The sequence below is a fragment of the Festucalex cinctus genome, chromosome 16, assembly GCF_051991245.1.
Source record: "Festucalex cinctus isolate MCC-2025b chromosome 16, RoL_Fcin_1.0, whole genome shotgun sequence".
In the NCBI taxonomy this organism is placed as follows: Eukaryota; Metazoa; Chordata; class Actinopteri; order Syngnathiformes; family Syngnathidae; genus Festucalex; species Festucalex cinctus.
In genome coordinates this window covers 2,876,450-2,899,444 of record NC_135426.1, presented here as the reverse complement: position 1 = coordinate 2,899,444, position 22,995 = coordinate 2,876,450, and the positions used below count along the sequence as shown (strand labels likewise).

General features: G+C 41.0%; 1 protein-coding gene across 2 annotated transcripts in view; it reads left to right on the top strand.

Moving 5' to 3' along the window:
- exoc4 (exocyst complex component 4) overlaps window positions 1–22,995 on the top strand; it is a 378,154-nt gene that overhangs the window by 140,354 nt on the left and 214,805 nt on the right. The window lies entirely within an intron of this gene.

The following is a 22,995-nucleotide window of genomic DNA, read 5'->3' as shown; positions in this document are numbered from 1 at the left end:
GTTTTCCAATTTGAGTTAGTCATACAAAGCTCTGCGAGGTAGGATTTGTAGGTTTTATTTATTTTTTATTTTTTTCCAAAAATCATTCATTTTAGTTGTTTTTATGATTTTTTTTGTATGTTTTAAAGCGTATTTATGAGTGTGAGATTAACATAAGTCATAAGACATATAAAATGTCATCAAAAAAATACCATTTTGAAAAGATATTTTTTATTTTTTGCAACAATTAAAACAATTGTTTTAATTTGATTTCATTTCCAAAAATATTTTTGCTCAATTTTAGCTTCAATTATTTTGTTTGTGTTTGTTAACTATAATAACCTTGGAACAGATCGAACAAGACGTGGGATTACAACAAAACCTCAAATTACGAATTTAGTTTGGTTCCATGAGCCCGTTTGTAACCTAAATTGTTCATCAATCGAGGTAATATTTCCCATTAAAATGAATGGAAATGTTAATCTGTCCGAGCCCCAAAACTAAACGACTACTACCTCTTCTCTTTTTTCTTTTTTTCTTTTTTTTAACAGTGTGTCGTTAAAAAATAAATATAATGCTGTGTAGAAATAAGTGAAAACTTGAATTTGAATAATTTATTGCTCATTAACTTTGAGCAGCAGAAAAATCCGAGGACTAGCTCTCATTTAGTTAGCTCCTCCTTTTGAAAAAGAGTTTTCTTCCATAATCACATGGGGAAATTCAGATTCAATTTTTTTTGTGCAAAAGTTTTGCACATAGTCCAAACTGGTTTGGTTTATTAAACATATAAACAAACAAATAAGTATAAAATACAAGTTAAAGTTAAAAAAAAAAAAAAAAGGAGAAAAGAGAACAAAAAAATTGTCAATAGTGTCATAATTTACATGTTCAAAAGGAGTAGGAAGAAGTACAAAAACTTATCTAGTCCTACTCTCTAATACTTCTATCATAATAATATACTAATAAGTTCTTCTTACTAAACTATTTGTAAAAAGGACATTTATAAGTTGAAGTTGATATATGACTTGAGCCTGTTTATCAGTCAAAATCAGACTCCTCATAAATGTCGCTCTCCGGAATGGGCCAGATGGACAGGGGGGAGTTCAGATAGCACCTGGACTAAACGGGTGGAGATGTAACACTGAAAAAGAAAGGGATAGCAATGTGACTTTGCAGAATGCACCCACGGGGACAGACCTTCAAACCCCTCACACGCACACACATTCATGCGTGAGTGTGCGAGTTGCACAGTCAGACCCAGGAGAATCAAAAACTGCTCTGTTGCTCCTCCATCTTCTCTCACGGACTCGCCATCTCTTTGCCTGTGCGACCTTGAGGTTTCACTCTGCGGCGCCTTTTTCCTGCAGTCACTCCCACCTTCACAACCCCAAGCCCCTGTGGACAATGAAACACATCACAAAAAGCAAAGAAACAGACCGGAAAGTGCCTCTTTTTTTTTTTTTTTTTTTTTTTTTATCTGAGCACCAAAAATAACACTTTGTGAATAGTTGTTAGTTAGTAAACAATGTATGATCAAGTTTCATCCATATATAGATTTAGATGCCTTTCTGCCTAAACTAAGGGCTGCAACTATTCATTGAATAACGTGACACCCATGTCACTCACCAGGCCAAGCCCCGCCCTTTAAAGCCATTAAAGCCTCAATGTGAGGTTGGCGACCCCAGCTGGACAAAAATAATACTTCCACCCCCACATACACGTTGTTGTAACTCATTTGCTCCCAAAAACGTATGCAAATGTTCTATTTTTTATCTTTTAAGTGTCTCAAAGAAGTATTTATGCATTTTTTGTTTTGTGCTAGAGCATACAAAAGGCTTCGATGCAGCCACTCAAGAGCAAAAAAGCGGTTGAAGAAATGGCAGTTATTACACAAACGGCCAGCAGGTGGCAGCAGAGTATAAGAGATCAACCAGGGCCATGTTGAAAAAAAGCTCAATACTCACAATTCTAAACAGATTTGTGAATAATGATGAAACTTGTCTATATTCTCATGCTAATTGCTGCAAAACGGAAACAAATACAAACATACTTTTTTTTTTTTTTCCTGATGAAAGAAGAGACTAATCTTTCTTTTGGTAGGTTCCCTGTTTTGATAGCAGTAGAAGACAATATTCTGTGGGCCTTGTATAATCAGTCAAATAGAAGAGGATTGCTTATTTGAAAATGAGCGGGAGTGAATGAGTTAATAATGCAAAATCAACAATTTTTGGACGATTACTGAATGATTTGATTGGTAGAATCCTTGATTATACTAGCTGCCGTTGTAATGAATGTAGCATGTGCACGGCAACCTGATTTGACATGGATGCGAGTGTCTTCTTGGATGTAAACGACGGCTTTCAAAGTTGATCAGATGAAACCTGTTTTGGAGTTGCAGCTTTTCCGCCTGCATTTATTGAATTTGGATCAAAATGTCTCATCTAGATGAGAGGGAATTAGGGAAATGTAGTCCATTTAGAGTGTATTCTCGCCTAAATTCAGTGGGAATATCCTTTGATGAAAATCAGCTGATGATAAAAATATAATACAAATAGATAATACTGCATCAATGTTGTATTACTTATGAAAGGATTATGGAAAAAACTCGGGTTGACAAGCAAATAAGTCAGTTTTACTCATGGTCCAAATCCAAGGAAAATGTTAACATCAGACAGTAGAAAATTTAAGAAAAAATAGTGTAAAATAAGAAAGTTATGACTTCAAATAAGCAAAATTATCTGCCAACAGAAAAAGAAAAAAATAATTACATTTAACTGTAAGATTTAGAAAAATAAGAAAAAGATACTATTCCCATATCAACCACAGCGGTCTTGAAATTTTTTATACAAAAACAAGTTATATTGACTTTTTCCAAGCTGCAATAAATAGAACTATTTTCTTAAAATGCATTTGAATTTATTTTTTTTAATCTTGGGGTAACTTTGCCTGCGTGTCAAGCAGGAAAGTAATAGGTCACATTTTTAATTGTCTTTGGTATGACCCAGGCCGGGATTGAACCCACAACCTCCATAGTCTGAGGATAGGCACGCTACCACTAGACCACTCAATTTGGATATAGGAATATTGGAAAGATGAAAAATGAGCTCAGTAAAATTAGGGGTGGGAATCTCTGACATGAGGCCGATTCGATATGTATCTCGATACACAGGTTGCGATTCGATTGAAAAACGAATATCTTTCAGAACAGAACGGTTCGATTAAGTTTGGGAACGATACAATTTTCGATTCGATACGATTAATTTCAATATTCAAAACTTATAGTGTGACATTTGTTGTTTGTAAACATTAATCTTAAAACACCACAAATTTTTACAGTATCTACAAATGTGTTAAAAAAGAACAACAACAATGTCTTCTATATTTTTATATATTGAATCAATTATTTAAATGGACCGGAACAAAGGGCTGGGCGATATGACTGAAAAATGTATCAGTTTAAATATTTATTAGTCGTTATTGACAGTTATAATTGTTTTTTGTTTTTTTGTTTTAAATTCAAAATCAGGATCGGGAAAACAAAAGGCTGATAATTCAATTTGAAATATAAATATTTAACTTTTAAAAAGACAACAACACAATTAAACAGAATATGACCACATTGTGAAGTATTTCAGAAACATAAATTTAAGACATGAAATAAACCTACCGTCCAGCCAAAAGAAATATGCAGCCACCTTATGGAACAATAAATCTATCAAACACATTTTAACCACTTAATATATCCAAAAATATTTCCAAAAGTGCCCTAACCTTTTTATCAACAATTTTTGTTTTTAACAATTTTTGTTTTTCTTTGCCATCACATTCATTTTTGGTTAATGTATGACATCTTTTTTGTTTTTTTAATCTGAGACACGATGATGACCACGGAATCGCCACTGTTTAAGTTTTGTTTTTTGGGCTGTCGTTCATTTTGAGTTTGATGACGTCATCACGGGCACGTCTCAGTTCTCCTTTCTGCTGCTCATGCTAGTTGTGTACATTGACAGGGAGCCACAAACTGAGAAATGAGATACTTGCAGTGTGCTTTTAGCTTAGCTGGTGTGTTGGCTGTGGGACATACCTGTGTCGTTTGAATCCATGCATTGGATCGTCACGGGAGTTATTCTTTTGGCTCGCGCGCAGTACCAACGCCGGCCCGGGACATACAAGTGCACCGAGAGGACTCGATAGCCATGGGAAATACCGAGATGTGAGGCACCGGCTTCTGCTAACTGTCTCCACTGTTGCATGTTGTCACTCGTTGTGCGCGACTCCGCGCGTGCCGTGTCGCACAGCGTTGACGGTAGGCGCGCCCCCCCCCCCCAAAAAAAAAGGTGCGTAACGTCTTTGCATTATGTTTACAACATCCGGGGAATGAAGCGTCTCTGAGCGCTACTTTGCTAGCTCTCTGTAAACACGGAAGTAGCTTGAATAGTGACGCTACTGAAACGTAAACAAAACAAGTAGAGCACGGTGCAGAACTCTTGCTATTGTTATGAAAACCATAAAGCCTCACTCGCAACCGATTCACAGCAACGCGATATCCGGTCCACAGCTTTACAAGCAATGTATCTAAGGATTCCCGGCGGATTTTGTATCGGTTGACAAGTCTGCTACCGATACGGCCGTTTAGCTCCCCTTGACGACCGATGGTTCGGTCGAATCGGTTTTTTGTCCCACCCCTAGTAAATATAACATATACTTCAAACTGGCTGTTAACACTCAAGGCTAAGACTGATTGATCAAATCAGAAAAATAAGGCAAAATGAGCAAATTTAGGTTAAATTTAGAAAATATCTTATTTAAGATTTGTGTTTTTGCAATGATAGTGTACTCACTAACATTCGTTAATCCAGTTGCTTTTTGTTAGTTACTCTACTCGACTGAGTGAATGCAGAAAGCAGCAGCACTGATCAACTGTGAACAAAGGAAAACCCCCCAAATAGGCTTGAAATAACAGCTCACTTTTTACTTCACCCCCCCATCTTCCATCTGTCTTAACCTCAGAAAAGAACAGGCGGGATTTGTCTTTTTTTTTGTTTTTTGTTTTGTTTTTTTGAGTGGCTGAATGCCTTGGAGCATTCATAAGAAGATGAGATTTCTCTGGGCTTTCATTTCACCTGTCACAATGTGGCCCGCCATCTGCAAAGAGACCCACCCACCCTCCAGCAGCCTTTTGAATGGCCGCGACGGGATTGAAGCGGTAAGAAATCATTTAGAAAGTGAATTAAGTCCACTGCCATGGGAGGAGGAATGTGGGTGGGGGCTTGACGGAGGAGGGAAGGTTAAAAGTCATTGTTTTCATCAGGGTCCGGCAAAGAAGCCATTAAGAGATTTCGGAGGTGGAGAAATTAGAGAGAAAAAAAAACATGTATGAAGACTTCATCCCTGGATTAAATGAAATTGGGAGGAAAAGGCGCCTGCCCTGCGATGAGAGATGAAGTTGATGAGTGAGTTCTTGTGGCTGCAGGATTTACTTGATGCTTATGAGCTTAGTCAAGCGTTATCTCTGATTCACGCTTATTTCAAGTCAATACATCGTCTTTGGAAGTCGTTTTCACAACATTTGCAAGTGTGTGTTTGATTGCACGAAAGTTTGGCTAGTTCAGTCAAAGTTACCACAATATTCCGTTTACATACAGTGACTGCAATTACATCTAATACAAGAGAAAGTGATAAAAAAAAATAATCATAATCATCATCCTTTACAAGCACAATACTTTTATTATTATTATTCAAAGCTTTTAGTCACATTTGGCTTTGTTTTTGAGTTGGAGTGAAAAATATTACTGCAGTGCAGTTCGACACCACTGAACTGCAACTATAATAGTAAACATTGACTGAATACCTCTGTAATTTTGCTCAAATATCCTGGATTGTCATTCTCGAAGGTAAGGACAGATTGGTTAGCAACTTGGTGTTATGCTACATTGGTCTCCAAAGTCAAAAATGCGGTTTTAGGGCTGGGGAAAAATGTCAACTAATGGCACTTTTCCACTGGACGAGTTCCACACCAAAGTGGCATTTTTTTTTCTTTTGTCCCCAGATGTTAGTGTTTCCATGGGATGAGCGGTTCCATTGTAACCACTTTTTAGAGCCCTCTCGGCAGTGGTTCTGCAGCGCCGGTCGTCTGTGTCACGTTTCAGTTTGGTTGGGGTTGGGTTTTTGTTATATTTTGGTGAGTGTTGGTTGTCTGGTGTTCCTGTGTGTTTTTCCCCAGTCTCGTTATCATTAACCTTGTCCACCTGCTTGTGTCTTCCCTTCCCCGTGTGTGTTGCTGATTGGTTCCCCCTGCCTGCTGTGTCTCCCAGGTGTGTCCTGTTAGTGTCATTAGTGTTGGTATAAGGGAGTGGTGTTTGTCTCACGCGGGTGTGGGAGCATTGTTGAATGTTAGACGTTGCTCGTTGCATGTTTGTATGTTGAATCCTGTACTCGAGTCATCCACGCCAAGTCTTCCGAGTCATCCACGCCAAGTCTTCCAAGTCATCCACGCCAAGTTTTCCAAGTCATCCACGCCAAGTCTTCCAAGTCATCCACGCCAAGTCTTTCAAGTCTTCCACGCCAAGTCTTCCAAGGCTTCCAAGTCATCCACGCCATGCCAAGTCTTCCACGTCATCCACGCCACGCCAAGTCATCCACGTCATCCACGCCAAGTCTTCGAAGTCATCCACGCCACGCCAAGTCTTCCACGTCTTCCAAGTCATCCACGCCAAGTATCAGCATTTCGCCATGCCAAGTATCAGCATCTCGCCACGCCAAGTATCAGCATCTCGCCACGCCAAGTATCAGCATCTCGCCATGCCAAGTATCAGCATCTCGCCACGCCAAGTATCATCTCGCCACGCCAAGTATCAGCATCTCGCCACGCCAAGTATCAGCATCTTGCCACGCCAAGTATCAGCATCTCGCCAGCATCTCGCCACGACAAGTATCAGCATCTCGCCACGCCAAGTCTCCGCATCTGTCCACGCCAAGTCTCCGCATCTGTCCACTCCAAGTCTCCGCATCTGTCCACGCCAAGTCTCCGCATCTGTCCACGCCAAGTCAGTCCATATCCGTCATGCCTTATCTGTCCAGGTTCGTCATGCCAGTTCTCCCCCCGTTCGTCATGCCAAGTCTATCTACGATTCAGTCCGTCAATAAAGTTATTGTCATTACTCTTACTGCCTGTTTCCTCCGCCTTTGGGTCCATCCACCATACCCCCATCATAACAGAATGCTCCCACCAACCCGGACCCTGCGGAGGCTTCTAGTCCCCGTTCCGGCTCCCCGCCGGCCTCAAGTCCCCGTCCCGGCTCCACGCCGGATCCAGGTCCCCATCCCGGCTCCGCGTCGGCTCCAGGCCCTCGTCCCGGCGCCTCGGCAGCCCTTGAATGCTACGCCTGTGCCGCTGCTGCCACTTCAGCCCCTGGCCTCTTCGCCGCTGCCGCCCCCGGACGCAACGCCTGTGCCGCTGCCGCCCCCGGACTCAACGTGCCGCTGCTGCCCCCGGACTCAACGTGCCGCTGCTGCCCCCGGACTCAACGTGCCGCTGCTGCCCCCGGACGCAACACCTGTGCCGCTGCTGCCCCCGGACGCAACGCCTGTGCCGCTGCCGCCCCCGGACGCAACGCCTGTGCCGCTGCAACCCCTGGCCTCTATGTTCCTAGCCGACTTAGCCCCTGGCCTCTCTGTCCCTGGCCAACGCAGCCCCTGGCCTCTCTGTCCCTGGCCGACGCAGCCCCAGGTCTCTCTGCTCCTGGCCGACGCTGCCCCTGGCGTCTCAGGTCCCCTCGTCGCGGCAGAATTGACACCGTCTCGGGTCCCCTCGTCACGGCCGAAAGCCGTCGTCTCATGTCTCCCCGTCACGGCAGAGTTACAGCCATCCCCAAAGTCCTCATCTCAGCCCCAGCCCAAGTCTCAAGCTTCCTCGTCTCAGCCCCAGCCCAAGTCTCAAGCTTCCTCGTCTCAGCCCCAGCTCAAGTCCCCAGCTTCCTAGTCTCAGCCCCAGCTCAAGTCCCCAGCTTCCTCGTCTCTGCCCCAGACAGAGTTTCTAGGCCTGGGGTCCACTCCGGGCAGCGCGGTCACGGCGGCCGATCCGGGATCCAGTGCCAGGCGGCGCAAGAGAAGGGCCCACTGCGGGGACTGGCCCTTGGCGGCGCCACCCCTGTTTCCACCCCCTGAGCCATCATTTATGCCCCCTCCTGGGCCGCCACCCGATACTGACTTTATGGAGTTTTGTAAGGCTGTCTTTCGCCCCTTAGTGGACTCCTATTCCTACCCTGGTTGAGGGCTATTTTGCTCCCGTTCCCGTCCCCGCCCTCCCCATTTTGACTTGTTTTTGTTTTGGGGAAGTCTGGGAGCCGTCCCTTGGTGGGGGGGTACTGTCACGTTTCAGTTTGGTTGGGGTTGGGTTTTTGTTATATTTTGGTGAGTGTTGGTTGTCTGGTGTTCCTGTGTGTTTTTCCCCAGTCTCGTGATCATTAACCTTGTCCACCTGCTTGTCTTCCCTTCCCCGTGTGTGTTGCTGATTGGTTCCCCCTGCCTGCTGTGTCTCCCAGGTGTGTCCTGTTAGTGTCATTAGTGTTGGTATAAGGGAGTGGTGTTTGTCTCACGCGGGTGTGGGAGCATTGTTGAATGTTAGACGTTGCACGTTGCATGTTTGTATGTTGTATCCTGTACTCGAGTCATCCACGCCAAGTCTTCCAAGTGATCCACGCCAAGTCTTCCAAGTGATCCACGCCACGCCAAGTCTTCCAAGTGATCCACGCCACGCCAAGTCTTCCAAGTGATCCACGCCACGCCAAGTCTTCCAAGTGATCCACGCCACGCCAAGTCTTCCAAGTCATCCACGCCACGCCAAGTCTTCCAAGTCATCCACGTCACGCCAAGTCTTCCAAGTCATCCACGTCATCCACGCCAAGTCTTTCAAGTCATCCACGTCATCCACGCCACGCCAAGTCTTCCACGTCTTCCAAGTCATCCACGCCAGCATCAGTATCAGCATCTCGCCATGCCAAGTATCAACATCTCGCCACGGCAAGTATCAGCATCTCACCACGCCAAGTATCAGCATCTCACCACGCCAAGTATCAGCATTTCGCCACGCCAAGTATCAGCATCTGTCCACGCCAAGTCTCCGCGTCTATCCACGCCAAGTCTCCGCATCTGTCCACGCCGTCAGTCCATATCCGTCATGCCTTATCTGTCCAGGTTCGTCATGCCAGTTCTCCCCCCGTTCGTCATGCCAAGTCTATCCACGATTCAGTCCGTCAATAAAGTTATTGTCATTACCCTTCCTGCCTGTTTCCTCCGCCTCTGGGTCCATCCACCACACCCCCATCATAACAGTCTGGGGCCAAGCAGGGCGGTGTCGTCACTGTCATCTGATTGGCCGCAAGCAATGCCATGGCACACGCCCATTTCCATTTCACGCGAGAGTGGCAGAGCCGCCCAATGGTATTCGCCAAAGTCATAAAAATACCGTACATACAACAACGCTGAACTATATTTACAATTTAAAAGGTACCCGTGAATGGATTTGTAATGTTTGTGATCAGATGACAGTGACGACACGGCCCTGCTCGGCGCCAGATGACCGGCGCTTGCAGAACCACTGCCGAGAGGGCTCTAAAAAGTGGTTACAACGTAACCGCTCGCCCCGAAAAAGTCGACAGTCGGGTGGAATTCGACAATAAATGAGGCTGAGCTCTCCATTCAGCTCAGGCGGCAAGCTTCGTGAGCCGGTCGTGGAAGCAAGAAAATAATTACGGTTCAATGTTGGCCCGACTTGCCGCTCGTGATATGTTATAACAGCGCCACACTGCGGATGTGCAAGCTTGGACAGTTCAAGATCCTGCCCCCATTCCGCGGCGTGCCTGTTATAATGGAAATGCAATGGCAGCCGTGTAGTGTCCTTCTGAGGTGCGGTATGGTGTGGTAGTGTGCCATACGGAGCTAATGGAAAAGCGGCATAAGTTGAATAGATTGACCAAAAATGTGCACCCGAAGCATCGCTGGCGCCGTGTTACCTCATCCACACAGAGATTTCATAAGAGTATCTTTATCCTCTGTGAAGAATGACGAGTACTACTGCAGCTTACCCAAGAGCTGAGACATCTTCATGTACGTCCCTGTTGCGCTGCCCCCAGGTGGCCAATGCACGCACAACAACCAGAGCAGCTCATTGTCCATTGTACTGAAGAAAAAAACAAAACAAAAGCAGCCATCTTAAACACAGTCAATAAAATTGATTCACCAACATATTGCTATATTAAAGAGCGCAATTCTCGAATCAATTTGATATGTGGCCGAATCGGTATTTAAACATCATTTTCTTTTGGAAATATGCAACAAAACGTCTTACTTAGGGTTTGGGTTCATAAGTTAAAGTAGTGATAGACCAATATGTTTTTTTTCAGGGCTGATGTCGATACCGATTATTAGTAGTCAAGGAGGCCGATAACTGATATTTCACACTATTTATTTGCAATATGAGAAAATAATGCCGTAGAAATTTTTTAAAAAGGCTTTTTCTTTTCATTTTAAACGTATAAAGAATAGACAGCTTTGTTGAAAATTTTGAACAGAAATTGTAGGGAGCTTCCATCAGCATGTGGTAAGCTAAATTAAAAAATAAACAAGTAAATAAATAAATAGTTTTCTCAAGTTTTCTCCTGTAAATAAAGTTTTACAAAATTTCAACATTTCTTAATTCAGTTTTTTTTTAATTATTATTATTTTGCAAATTAAAAACTGTTGGGGCTTCCCAGTGTCAGCATCATTTTTTATAAAGTGGAAATTTACATAAATGCATAAATAAAAAATTCCCTGTATCTCACGGAGTGACGAATGTATGCAAAATGAAATGTAACTAATTTGGGGTTTTCCTCAGGATTTGTAAAAGGTTTCAAAAGATCTTTGCAGACAGTGAAAAATTGTCTTAATATGTTCGAAAAACACAAAATTTGCTACATTCACAAGCATTCACAGCTCGGTGAGAGTCCAGCTTTATCGGCTTTCAGATTCGTCAAAAGGCCGATGCCGATATTTGTCAAAATGCCAAACCGATAATCAGCCCGGCCGATAATCAGTCTATCCCTAACGTTAAGCATGGAAGAATGTTATATTCATGGAACATTGAGCCATAATATTTTTATTTCAAGGCTGTTCAAACATGAAACCAATTACAACAGATTGTTTAATACAGTGACTCACAGTTATAAGACTGAAGGTTCAGATCAATAAATACATTTTCAGACAAATCTTATGGTGTACATTTACAAGGTTACCGATTAGTATTTTCTAAATTTGGGTAGAAAATGATCTCAATAATCGACTATATCGGGATTAATCGGTATCAAATCGTGACCTATGAATCGTCGTACGAATGGAATCGCCGGGTCCGAGGCAATTCACACCCCTAGTCGATTGTATTTTATTTCCCAAAAACAAAGGACATTCCCTGATTGGCTCGGTGCGTGGTCAGCCACCCCAAACATCTTATCAGGACCAATCACGGACTCTGGCTGAATGTCGGTCGGTCATCCGGGAGGGACGACACGTCAAGGTTTTTAATCAGCATGTGTGACTGCGCGGTAAATGGGAACCAACCGAAGAGCCATGTTTGTTTGAATGTGACGATTGCTTTGAAAATGAATGTGTAATATGTCATTTTATGTTACGCGCCGACCGTATATCAACATAACGCATGCAGACGCATGCACGAGAAGACATAATTGCCTCTTGCACACTCCGCCACGCCTCGTACGCTTCAATTAAGCCACATGTCTTTATTACAGCGCCATATGTAGCCATATGTACCGCATTATGTGGGTGTTTATTTCACACCACACCACCTCTTCCACTTTCAATCACACTTTCGATGAATAAATGATAAACGTTACAATTTTCCCAGCTGTAGATATGTTACCGTGCTGTTGTCTGTTCAGCCAGCTGATGACACGGAATATAGCCCGTCGGTGAAGCCAGAAGATATATTTTATCCTCTCCTCCCGCACATTCACCCCGCTAAGCCACTAATATATTGTTTAAAAAAAAAAAAAAGAAAAAAAAAGCTATTTCCTCATTGTGTCACGGCCGGTCATTGTGTCGCACGTAATATTGTCTCGCCCCGGGGGAATGTTTTGAAGTGACAATCATATCACAGTGAGTGAGCGCCATAAACACGGGCATGCCCGTCATATGCATGCAAATAAACACGCACGCACGCACGCTTGTGACCTCCCGCCTCAGACATGTTCGCATCTCCCACTCGGAATGCATTTCACACAGTTTCTCCCTTTTGATATTCCAAAACATTGGTGCAAGCAATCTAATTACAAGCCGCTTTACCCGCTGCCCCCAGCCCTGCCAGATGAGAAAATAAGGAAAGTTGGGTGTTGTTTATGTATAAAAACGCAAAAATCACTCCAGGGAGGCAGAACGGGGGCCGAAGTGGCGTTCCATGTCAGGGCTAGGGTGGGACTGGAGGTGCAAAAAGGTGGAAAAAGGTCTGGCGAGCGATGTGCTGATGCATGATATACTACACATTAGTGTTCATTTCGTCAATGAAAAATAAACAAAAATCATTTCGTCAACACAGATTTTTCACCCAACTAAAACTAGACTAGGCTTAAACTCTCATTAATTAACAATGTGGGACTAAATCGGTATGCATTTTTATCGACTAAAGAAGACGAGACGACAATGTCTTCACATCATAAAAAAACTCGACTAAAATCTATGGACATGTTAGTTCATGAACAAAAAACTAGATGAAAATGATATGATTTGTCAAATCTTGTCTCTGCTAATCTGTCATGTGACACAGCGCAAATGTGGATTTGTGAAAGGTTAAAAAAATAATAATAAAATAAAATTAGTTTTAAAAATTAATTAATACAAAATCAAGAAAATTTATTAAAATAAAAATGTAATTAGAATTCAAGAAAATTAAGATTAGATTTTATTTTAATTGAATTAAATTTAATTTAAACTCTTTGACTGCCAGGCGTTATAAAAACAAAACAAAACTAGAGCTGCGAGCCCTCGCAGCCCGGGCCACGTTGGGGTACTTGCACGTTGGGGTACTTGCACATTGGGGTACTGGCACATTGGAAGCAGAAGCTCTTTGAAAATGGCATGATAAACCATTACATGTGGATTTTTTTATTTTTTTTTTGCCAGGTGTGATGAGTGTGTCAAGCTCAATGGGTTTTGGTGATTGTTAAGATCTGCAAAAATCAGCGTCTTTTTTTTATTTTTAGGCAATGAGTTGCCCTGATTGGTATTTTTCGTAAAAGTATATATACACACATCATCGCTCGTACTCATTGCACAATGTTGCTTTTATTGTCCATAGAGGCGATAAAAAAAAAGAAAAAAAGAAACTAAATAAAAAAAGTACATATGTTTGGATCGGTCTGATGCCAGTGAACATATTGAGTGGTGGAAAGTAAAAGAATATTCATAAATGACTTAGTTATCACACTTACAATGAGTTTACAATTTTTGCAAAAATACCGTAAGTGAGGCATTTTTTTTTTATGCCTCAAGGACTAGGTGGCGCTGTATTTATAACTGAATTTTGTCATAGAGATACCTTCAGGCCTTGACTATAAATATACATTTCAAGTATGGGATTTTTTGGAGCATGTACCTGGGAGTTATTAAGCATAGCCTTCATTCACGATATTGCTTTTAATGTCCATAGAGGCTATCAAAAATACATAAAACTAAATAACAAAAATATGTATGTTTGGTTAGGTCTGATGCCAGTGAACATTTTGAGTGGTGGAGAGTAAAAGAATATTCATAAATGACTTAGTTATCACACTTAGAATGAGTTTACATTTTTTGTAGAAATACCGCAAGTGGGGTATTTTTTTTTCATGCCTCAAGGGCTAGGTGGCGCTGCATATATAACTGAATGTTATCATAGAGAGAGCTTCAGGCCTTGACTATAAACATACATGTCAAGTTTGGGATTTTTTTGGAGCATGTACCAGAGAGTTATTAAGCATATCATTTTTCATTGCGAAACACAAATTTTGATGCCCCGCCCTCATCATATAGTATTTAGAAAAGTCAAGATTTTAATCCCTGTCGTTGGCTCAGGTCTTGACATAGCCCAGGTCAAGTCTGAAGTCAGTCGGATGAAACGTTTTTTTTGTAGGTCTTGGGCTCCCTCATACACCTAAAAATATTTGTCGTTCTTGCTTAAACGTACAACCGGGGCTGCTTCGTTAAAAATTTCTAGGGGGCGCTATTGAGTCATTTTTGTAAAAATAGCACAATCCACGATAAAATATTGCTCATTTTGCCAGGCCAGATGTGTGTGCCAAGTTTCATGTGTTTCTGTGCCAGTTTAGGCTCTCAAAATTGGCGTTGTTTTCTTGGCAAACAGCGCTTAGCCACGCCCACAGCGATTCGCGAAAACTCACAACCTTCGTGTTGTGACATCATGAAGGCCGAAACCCTCATCTGAGCAAATATGAGGTTGGTCCAGTTAACGTGTTTGGAGAAGAACGTTGATGAAAATTCGTAAGAAAAAAAATTGCCACTAGGTGGCACTATCAGTAAGATGAAATATAAGTTCATAGATGTCTTTAGGGCTGGACTCTCATCAAATGTGTGAAATTTTGAGAAGATAGGATCATCTCGTTCAAGTTAATGCAGCTTTTATTGTCACGAAAAATCTTCAGACTTTGCGTCACCGTAGCGGCCACGCCCTTTGGTGAAAAGTTACAATATTCGGTGTGGGGCATGATCAACATCTTAAGGCTTTTCTGACCAATTTTCAACTGGATCCCTTCAACGAGCTCAGCACAGTAGCTAAAAACGTAAAGTATGACATTTATTGTTACCACTTGGTGGCGCTATATGTAGAACCGAATTTTATCATATAGATGTTTTCAGGCCGTGACTATTAAGTTGTATGAGAAGTTTGAGATTTTTTGGAGCTTGAACATGGGAGTTATTAAGCATTTGCTCTTTTTGGACAAATGAAATTTTAAAGGCAATATTTGATGCCCCGCCCCCGTCATATAGTATTTCGAAAAGGCAAGACTTTTTGCCCAGTTGTTCTCTCAGGTCTTGAGATGATAAATGCCAAGTTTGAAGTCAATTGGATGAAAAATGTTTGCAAAGGGGGAAAAAGCATGACCACAGTTAATGTGCCAAAATCGGCCAAAATTGGACATAAAAAAATTCATAGCTCACTTCCTGTACATTTTAGCTACATGGTCCCAATAGACTTTTTTTGTGCATCTCGGGGTGCTACACGTGCCTGCCAACTTTCGTAGCTCTAGGTCAAACGTGCCGGGCTTGGTTTTTATTTTTTTACGCTAGGGGGCGCTATAGAGTCGCATAGTTATTACAACGGGAGAATATCAAATTTTTCGCCGGGCCTGAAGAGTGTGCAAAGTTTGGTGAGTTTTCGTAAATATTTAGGTCCTCAAAAATGAGATTGTTTGCGGAGAATAAAGAAGAAGAAGAATAACTAGAGCTGCGAGCAGCTATAAAGGGCCCTCGCAGCCCGGGCCACGTTGGGGTACTTGCACGTTGGGGTCCTGTCACATTGGAAGCAGAATTTCTTTGAAAATGGCATGATAAACCTTTACATGTGGATTTTCTTTGCCAGGTTTGATGAATGTGTCAAGCTCATTGGGTTTTTGTGAACGTTAAGATATGCAAAAATCAGCATCCTTTTTTTATTTTTAGTCAATACGTTGCCCTGATTGGTATATTTTGTAAAAATATATGTACCCATCATCACTCGTACTCATTGCACAATATTGCTTTTATTGTCCATAGAGGCTATCAAAATTAAATCAAACTAAATAAAAAAGTATGCATGTTTGGATAGGTCTGATGCCAGTGAACATTTTGAGTGGTGGAAAGTAGAAGAATATTCATAAATGACTTAGTTATCACATTTACAATGAGTTTACAATTTTTGCAAAAATACCGTTAAGTGGGGTATACTTTTTTTTTATGCCTCAAGGGTTAGGTGGCGATATATATATAATGGAATGTTGTCATAGAGATACCTTCAAGCCTTGACTCTAAACATACATGTCAAGTGTGGGATTTTTTTTTGAGCATGTACCATGGAGTTATTAAGCATATCCTTCATTCACGATATTGCTTTTAATGTCCATAGATGCTATCAAAAATAATTAAAAAAGTACATATGTTTGGATAAGTCCGATGCCAGTGAACATTTTGAGTAATGGAAAGTAAAAGAATATTCATAAATGACTCAGTTATAACACTTAGAATGAGTTTACATTTTTTGTACAAAATACCGTATGTGGGGTATTTTTTTTTTAATGCCTCAAGGGCTAGGTGGCGCTGTATTTATAACTGAATGTTGTCATAGAGATACCTTCAGGCCTTGATTATAAGCATACATGTCAAGTTTGGGATTTTTTTGGAGCATGCACCGGGGAGTTATTAAGCATATCCTTTCTCATTGCGAAACACAAATTTTGATGCCCCGCCCTCATCATATAGTATTTCGAAAAGTCAAGATTTTCCCCCCTGTCGTTGGCTCAGGTCTTGACATGGTCCAGGTCAAGTCTGAAGTCAGTCGGATGAAACGTGTAGGAGAATTGGGCAAAAGTATGGCCCCTGTAAATGTGCTAAAATCGTAAAAAACGGGACATTCAAAAATTCGTCGCTTACTTCCTGTTCATTTTAGCATATAGGTCCAAGAGACTTTTTTTGTAGGTCTTGGGCTCCCTCATACACCTAAAAATTTCCAAAGATCTTGCTTAAACGTACAACCGGGGCTGCTTCGTTAAAAAATTCTAGGGGGCGCTATTGAGCAATTCTTGTAAAAATAGCACAATACACGATAAAATATTGCTCATTTTGCCAGGCCAGATGTGTGTGCCAAGTTTCATGTGTTTCTGTGCTAGTTTAGGCCCTTAAAACCGGCGTTGTTTTCTTGGCGAACAGCGCTTAGCCACGCCCACAGCGATTCGCGAAAACTCACAAACTTCGTGTTGTGACATCATTAGGCCCGAAACCCTCATCTGAGCAAATATGAGGTAGGTCCAGTTAACGTGGTTGGAGAAAAACGTTGAAGAAAAATCGTAAGAAAAAAAATTGGTAGTAGGTGGCGCTATCAGTAAGATGAAATATTAGTTGTGTTAAGGGCTGGACTCTCATCAAATGTGTGAAATTTTGAGAAGATCGGATCATCTGGGTCAAGTTAAAGCAACTTTTATTGTCACGAAAAATCTTCAGACTTTGCGGCACTGTAACGGCCACACCCTTTGCCGAAAAGTTACAATATTCGGTGTGGTGCATGATCAACATCTTAAGGCTTTTCTGACCCCAATTTTCAACTGGATCCCTTCAACGAGCTTGGCACAGTAGCTAAAAACGTAAAGTATGACATTTATTGTCACCCCTAGGTGTCGCTATATGTATAACTGAATTTCATTGAATAGATGTTTTCAGGCCGTGACTATTACGTTGCCTGAGAAGTTTGAGATTTTTTGGAACTTGAACATGGGAGTTATTAAGCATTTGCTCTTTCTGGACAAATAAAATTTTAATGGCAATATTTGATGCCCCGCCCCCGTCATATAGTATTCCGAAAAGTCAAGATATTTTGCCCAGTTGTTGTCTCAGGTCTTGAGATGATACATGCCATGGTCCCAATTGACTTTTTGTGCGTCCCGGGGTGCTACAAGTGCCTGCCAATTTTCGTAGCTCTAGGTCAAACGTGCCGGGATTGGTTTTTATTTTTTTATGCTAGGGGGCGCTATAGAGTCTCGTTGTTATGACAAAATCAGAATATCAAATTTTTCGCCGGGCCCGAAGAGTTTGCAAATTTCGGTGAGTTTTCGTAAATGTTTAGGTCCTCAAAAACACGATCATTTGCGGAGAATAAAGAATAATAATAATAATTTTTACAAAAACAATAAGGACCTTGCAGCGGTCGCTGCTCGGGCCCTAACTAGAGCTGCGAGCAGCTATAAAGGGTCCTCGCAGCCCGGGCCACATTGGGGTTCTTGCACGTTGGGGTACTTGCACGTTGGGGTACTCGCACATTGGGGTACTGGCACATTAGGAGAAAAATTTCTTTGAACATGGCATGATAAACCTTTACATGTGGATTTTTTTTGCCAGGTGTGATGTGTGTGTCAAGCTCAATGGGTTTTGGTGATTGTTAAGATCTGCAAAAATCAGCGTCCTTTTTTATTTTTAGGGAATGAGTTGACCTGATTGTTTTTTTTTTTTGCAAAAGTATTTATTCCCATCATCACTCGTACTCATTGCACGATGTTGCTTTTATTGTCCATAGAGGCTATATTTTTTTTTTTTCCAAAATATATTTATTGGGTTTTTTATATATGCAGACACAAAAACACACACACACAAAAACAAAACAAAACAAAAACATGGCCCAAAAGAAAGAAAAAAAACAAAAATTACTGTTTCAAAATACATATGCTCTCTTGACAATAGATGAAATTTCAAGTCCAACATAAGTTAAATAAGGTTCCCAGATCTTCAGAAAATAATCGTCCTTGTGATTCAAACGACATGTCAGATAGTCCAAGGATATATGGTTGAAAATGATCTTATGCCATTGTGTCTTTGAGGGTGCGTGGTCAGAAATCCAGTTTACCAGCAAACATTTTCGAGCACAAAAGGTAAGAATTTGATACAATTTTTTATGATATTTGTTGGTAACAGCAGAGTCAACAAGTCCAAGCAAAAGAAATACAGGATTGCAAGCCAAATCAACAACAAATATCTTATCCATTTCTTGTCCAATAGTAAACCAAAATTGTTGTATTTTTGAGCAAGACCAAAAACAGTGTGTGAGGGTACCAATTTCAATTTTGCACTTTAAACACGTTGAGGAGGTGTGAGGCTTAATCTTGTGGCGCAGGTGAGGAGAGATATGGGCCCTGTGAAGTATCATAAGCTGAGTGGCTCTAACTCTGTTACAAACACACAGTGTTTTTACATTGTGCCAAACACTTCTCCACTCATTTTCAGTAATATTACAATTGAGTTCCTTCTCCCACTGCTCTTTCAAATGCAACGTATTGACAACGGAAAGTCCTTTACGAGCATTGTAGAATATTTTAACAGAGCCTGCACATTTGGAAATAAAAATGAGTTTCTCCATGTCTGATATGTTTCTGTTAAGTATTAAGTTTGTAGTATTCTTCTTAATGAAGTCCCTCACTTGCAGATATTGATAGAAATCCTTTCTTGGAATGTTATATTTACCAGTTAATTGATCAAAAGACATCATAATAGATCCCTCAAAGAAATCCTGTAATTTAGACAGCCCTTGTTGCGCCCAGTTTTTAAATTTCGTATCGTTCATACCAGGTAGAAACTCTGGATTATTCCATATTGGTGTGAGCCCAGAAGGTTCATTTAACCTTCCGTCCATTTTCTGTATAATACGCCACACTATAATAGAAGTGCGGGTAATAGGATTATGGCAGGCGATTTTCAAAGACCTAGTTCTCCGAAGAAACAGCAAGTTAGGTAATGGACATTCAGACATTGAACTTTCAATATCAACCCATAGAGATGTCGGTTTATTCTGTACCCAATCGGCTATAGTACACAAATGTGTACAGATTTGGTAATTTTTAATGTCCGGGAAATTAAGACCTCCTTCTAATGAGGGCTGACACAACATGGCTATCTTAAGGCGTGCTTTCCTTTTTGACCAAATAAAAGAGCTAAACCAGCTATACAATTGCTTAATTGCCTTATGAGATAGCATAACAGGGATCATTCGTAGTGGGTAAAGTAACCTAGGAAGAATATTCATTTTTAATAATGCTACTCGGCCTATCCAGGAAATAGGAAGATTGTTCCATCTTTCCAGGTCCATTCGCACACGGTCAAACAATGGGGAGAAATTGGTTTTATACATTTGTTCGAATTTAGGTGTCACACAAATTCCCAAGTAAGTGAAACCTCCCGGGGTCCAATTAAAGGGGAAAGATTTCACAGGCACTTGCTTCAAGATGCCCAATGGCATGGCATTAGATTTAGTAAAATTAATTCTATAACCTGAGAAGCTGCCAAAAACATTGATTCTTTCAATGAGACAGCAAATGGAGATATCTGGTTTAGTCATAACAACTAGAACATCATCAGCATATAGTGTGATTTTATGTTCCCTATCCAAGATTTTAAGACCACTTATGTTATCATCTGTCCTAATCATCTCAGCCAAAGGCTCAATAGCAAGAGCAAATAACAGTGGTGACAAGGGACAACCTTGCCTAGTTCCTCTCGAAATAGTGAAATAAGGAGAACGCAGTCCATTTGTGAGCACTGCTGAAAGCGGGTTTTCGTATAAGATTTTAATCCAATTTGTAAAGGTGGTACCAAGACCAAACTTATTCAAGGTATAAAACAAATATGCCCACTCTATGCGGTCAAATGCCTTCTCAGCATCTAAGGATATAACTAGGCCGCTTTTAGAAAATTGCTGAAAATATTGAATAATGTTAAGTAATCGACGCATATTATTCTGGGAATTTCTACCTTTGATAAATCCGGTTTGATCTTCGTTAATTAAAATAGGTAACATTTTTTCCAGTCGGGTTGCTAAAAGTTTTGACAAAATTTTTTGGTCTACGTTTAACAGTGAAATTGGTCTATAGGAAGTACATTCTTCAGGAGCCTTGCCTTTTTTTAATATCAATGAGATGTTTGCTTCTCTTAAAGAACGTGGTAATGTACCTTTAACCAAGGAATCATTAAACATGTTTAATAGTGGGTCAATTAATATATCTTGAAATTCTTTATAGAACTCTACACTGATCCCATCGGGGCCGGGGCTCTTCCCAGATTGTAATCCGTTTATCGCATCAAGTACCTCTTTTTTTGATATTGGGGCATCAAGAGTGGCCTTCTGCTCAACGGACAAACAAGGAAGGTTAAGGGCAGAAAAGAAATGATTCATTTTGTTAATTGAGTCTTCTTCTTGTTCTGATTTATATAAGTTTTCATAGAAAATTTTAAAAGTATCATTAATTTTTAGATTATCAAAAATTAGATTGTCTTGGTTATCCTTAATTGAACTAATAGTTTGGGAGTCTGCCTTTTTCCTCGTTAAGTATGCCAGATATTTTCCAGCTTTGTCACCACTTTCATACAACTTCTGCTTTGCAAATCTGATTTGTTTCTCTGCTTCCCTGGTCAGTAATGAGTCTAAAGCACAGCGGAGTGCAAATACCTCTTTAATTTTCTGTGAGGATGGCTTTTTGCCGTGTTCTCGCTCAGCACACTTCAACTTGGATTCCAATATTCTTTTTTGCTCACTTTGCCTCCGCTTTTTTGTGGATGTATAAGATATAACAATTCCACGGGAGAAGGCTTTTGAGGTCTCCCACAATAGTGATGCATCAGCAGTGGAAGCAGAAATGGTATCAAAAAAGAACTTAAATTCATCCCTAAAATATGAAGTAAACGTCTCATCCGTTAGTATAAAGGGGTTGAATTTCCAGTATTTAGTTTTAATTGTTGAGTGTGACATGGTGTATTGTAAAAATACTGCCGCGTGATCAGAGATAACAATAGGACCTATTGCGCTATGGGTGACCGAATATAGTAGATTTTTAGGAATCAGAAAATAATCAATTCTTGTGGATGACTTTGAAACATTTGAGAAAAAGGTGTATTCTTTATCAGTTAGGTGCTGAGCTCTCCACACATCAATATAATCCATTTCCTCACAAAATGCATTTACCACCTTCGCATGAGAGGAAAGGGAAGGTTTACCAGGCGGGGATTTATCCACAATTGGATTAAGATGACAATTAAAATCACCTCCTATTATAGTGTGTTTTGAGCCAATATCAACTATTTTTGAAAATGCAGAGGACAGAAGATGTGTTGGATGTCCAGGTGGATTATAAATATTCAGTATTGAGATTTCTTCTCCTGACAAAATCCCCTTCAAAATCACATAGGAACCAGATGCATCCTTTATACAGTCCAACATTTTGAAAGGGACATTTTTCTGAATGAGAATAGCTACTCCACGACTTCTTGAAGTAAAAGATGAGAAATAAACTTCACTAAACCCCCCGTACTGCAATTTTAGATGTTCAATGTCATTTAGATGGGTTTCTTGCAACAAAGCTATTTGTACATTCTCCTTTTTAAGATAGTTCAAAACTTTCCTTCGTTTCACAGGTGTGTGTATTCCCTTGACATTCCAAGTACACAATTTAAATCCGGACATGAGAATAATAAAAATATGCAAAGGCAGAACATTTGTCTATTATCAAAGTAAATACAATATTGAACTTGGGCCGTAAAAGAACACAGAAAACACAACACAAACCGAAACACAACAAAATGGTGCAAACAGAGTGCACAATGCCCAACCGGGGCTTAAAGAAAAACAATGTCCTCCTCTCCAATACAGAGGAGATCGAGTGAATGGGACCTCTAACGGTAACAAGACACATCAGTCCGGGTTGTCGGAAGGTGATGATCATTTAAATTCTGCCTACATAAACTTTGCAGGTTCGAATGTCCACTCAACAAACAGTTCACATTAGGTAGCATGACTTTCAAAAGATGGCAACAGAATACAAGGAATTAGCTTGAACGTCATTCCTCACCAGTGGAAGATCCGTCCATCGCGCTAATGTATTCCTCAGCCTCCGCTGGGTTGTTAAACATTTTGGTTGATCCACGGCATGTTACCTTCAGCTTCGCGGGGTAGATCAGCCTGTATTCCGCGCCAATTAACCGGAGTCGCCTCTTCACTTTGTCGTATTCTTTTCTCTTGCGAGCAACAGCAGCCGTAAAATCCTGGAAAAACATCACAGTAGAGCCTCCGTGTTTCACGACCCGGTTCTGCCTCGCCATTTCCCACGACGCGTTCATCACCCGCTGCTTATCCTGATAGTTGTGGAAACGTACGAGCACTGGTCTCGGTTTTTGACCGGGCTGCGGCTTTGGAGCGAGCGAACGGTGTGCTCTCTCCAGCTTCATCCGTCCGCCTTTTCCTTCGAT